General features: G+C 42.6%; 1 protein-coding gene across 1 annotated transcript in view; it reads right to left on the bottom strand.

Moving 5' to 3' along the window:
- The window catches only part of LOC106820716, a 29698-nt gene that overhangs the window by 9692 nt on the left and 17416 nt on the right, over positions 1-2590 (bottom strand). The gene's annotated exons all lie outside the window — the stretch shown is intronic.

Here is a 2590-nt window from a genome sequence, read left to right as displayed (position 1 = left end):
TCGGGAAGGGCCGTTTCCGGCCATCTGGGGGGTTTGTAAAACCAAAAATTTTCTTGTACGCTCCGCGCCAACCGATGATGGCGCACCGCTCAGATAGTCGTGCCTACAACTTTGAAAATCCTGGCTACGCCCCTGCGTGCAAATAGATATTCGCGTGAACCGAGCAGTGTAGTGAGCACACTTTTGACACATGACTATTTAGCAGTTGCACGGGAAATGTATAGACGCTATGCAAAAACCGTATAAATATATTATGGTTGCATTCTGTATATGTGTGCATGGCATAGTATTTCGAGCCAAATATGCCGACATTGCGAACAAGGTTTAATGGCTTGTACTAACCAGGGTGATGAATTTAACTTAATTAACGGATAAAAAGTTGTAGGTGGTGAAAGCTAGCACCGCGTTCTCGTTATAAGACGATTGTTTCACTGAGAAAACAGCCTAGTTTTTTTATTTTGATTGCGTCACTTCTTGGGATTTATTGAACTAGACGGCTGATAATTTTGCGTAACGTTGAGATTCGTAGCGGTAGCATTGTTTACATAATACGGGCATATACTGCTGTCGCTACCGACTTCAATATTTGTTTTTCGGGGTTGTAAGGTGGCACGCTTGTGCGGCTCTATAACAGATTCAGGATACGACTTACTCACCCAATTCTAGTAATTAAGCGAGTTGTGACTGTAAATATATTCATTCGCTTTCTTAATTTTTCTGAATTTCAGGGACCTGATATATATATATATATATCTAATACGTATTTGTGGAAGTTTCTCTGTTGGGCCACTCAATATGGGCCACTCTAGATATGTTCAAGGATGGCCATTATATGTAACCTTGGATGCTGAATATCATGGGCACATTGGATTTTACCTCCGAGGTCATCTGACGTCGCAGGAGGAAAACATGATGAAAAAATCATGCCCCTGAAGCAGCGTTAAATCAACGCAGCCCTCCAGCAGCAGTAAATAAACCGGCCCTAGATAAACGGGATTCACTTTGCACTGACTTGCATGACTGTACAATGCGCGTAACATTGAGTTACCATACATGCATTATGTTACATGCGCCATGTCATTGTCGTAATAACATTCATCTTGCACTGACTTGATACAAAGTGTGCAAAACCATAGCACTACATAGACTATAGAGGGTAATAGATAGATAGATAAATAGATAGATAGATAGATAGATAGATAGATAGATAGATAGATAGATAGATAGATAGATAGATAGATAGATAGATATCGTGTATGTCTGTTTGTGTAGCGTCAATACGCGATGATTCGCGACATTGCTGACAGCGTATAACACACTCGCGGATGCGGGGCACGCACGTAAACGACGCGTGACTGAGTTCAAACCGTGAGCGATGTTTTCTTTAGCAACTAAGCGTTCGTTTCTGAGCGGAACCGCCGCGCTCACGCCTACACTCGTCGTCACTCTCGCCGTAAATAATTTATTTAATCGTCCGAAAATTGAGTGATTCCGCGTGCAAGCGCGCGCCTCGCCCGACTCACGACTGCGTCACCACGTGTTCAGACCAAGACGGGAAGCATTTTTTCTCGTTAGGGCTTCTCATGCGTGGAGGGAATTGAGAGCGTGAGGCGCCCCGCGACGTGCTCACGGCAGAGGGGCGACGCTCGAACTAATGCGCGTTGACTAGCTGCCGGCCGCCGTCGTTCAAATCGACAGCGGTTGCAATCTTTCGCATTCGCCAAATATTCCCCTTCGCCGATATGAATGCGTGGAAATATAAATTTCATTATGCGACTTCAGTTCTAACGCGATTAAATTTAATTCGCCCGAGGCGCGCCGAGGACTTCTGGTCTTGTAGATCTAATAGTAGACATTTAGTTGCACGATTAACTAAATCGGATAGAAATGAATGTAAATTTGTTGCAAAAAACGAGAACATATTCCCACGCGTGACTGCACGGTGAGAGAAGCGACTCTTTCTAAATCTTCATTACTGCTTCGGATGGCGGTGACCTTGAATAGCTTCTCGTTATGGTCTTCACCAAGACAAATAATATGTTGTTGTAAAAACACTTTAACAGATTATAACTCACAAATGCGACGTGAGACTCCGAAAGGGAATTATAGCTACCATACAGTTGCACTTAAAATATGCCCCGCTCTTATTTGTATCCGAAAATAATGACAGACGAAAAAACGACAAAAAATAACATCAACGGTATCAGAGGAATTCAGTTATCTCACAAAGGTGTTTTTCTCGATTCGTTCACTCGATTCCCTTTAAACGCCTAGTAAAGAACGAAGCAATATGGAAGCCCTTCATGTAGTAGGCCTACTAGCATAGCATTAGAAGTTAATGTTTTCTACATCCATAAACAACATTAATTCGACAAAGCGTTGACGTGTATTTAATTTGTTGCAAAGCCATTGCGAACATATATCACGTGCCAGGGGCGTAGCCAGTATGTAGCACTGTAGGCCCGGGCCTACACTTTTTTTGGCCAAGTTATCTTTTTTTTTTAAACACCCATAATTCAAATCCATAAGCTTGCTGGACGAGTTTAAGAGTCTAGGCAGGAAAAACTATTGAAATAAACGTAGCAAGAAT

The sequence above is a fragment of the Priapulus caudatus genome, unplaced genomic scaffold (genome assembly GCF_000485595.1).
Source record: "Priapulus caudatus unplaced genomic scaffold, Priapulus_caudatus-5.0.1 Scaffold44, whole genome shotgun sequence".
In the NCBI taxonomy this organism is placed as follows: Eukaryota; Metazoa; Priapulida; class Priapulimorpha; order Priapulimorphida; family Priapulidae; genus Priapulus; species Priapulus caudatus.
Note: the sequence above shows the minus strand (reverse complement) of the source record. Positions and strands in the feature narration are given on the sequence as shown.